Below are 398 nucleotides of genomic sequence, written 5' to 3'. Positions count from 1 at the left end.
TGCAGCCCCACTATGCACACACCGCTGTACATTGCTTTATGTTTTGTACATTACTGATATAGAGATGATTAGCAGTTTCTCAGGATATCTGTTGAATTATCGTCTTATATAATACACATTATTTTACATCTTAGCAGTGTTAGAAGACATTGGTTAACGGCATTGCATCCTGAACTCTATAAACTATTTGATTAAAATTTTTAAAAATGGAAATTTCATCATAATGTATAACTTTTGGCTGCGATTTTTTATTTTCAAATGACGAAAATTGTTCTCCTAGTGTACTTATAGAGTACTGTAAAAAAAAATGTTTCTTGTTAATTCTAAATTAGATAACGCTCTGGCTACCAAAGAATCATTTTCTTCATTGAAACTGCCGAGGTCGTTTGGTGCGGAAG

Source organism: Penaeus monodon, chromosome 29, assembly GCF_015228065.2.
Source record: "Penaeus monodon isolate SGIC_2016 chromosome 29, NSTDA_Pmon_1, whole genome shotgun sequence".
NCBI lineage: Eukaryota > Metazoa > Arthropoda > Malacostraca > Decapoda > Penaeidae > Penaeus > Penaeus monodon.
The sequence above is the reverse complement of the archived record's forward strand: the minus strand, read 5'-3'. Positions refer to the sequence as shown.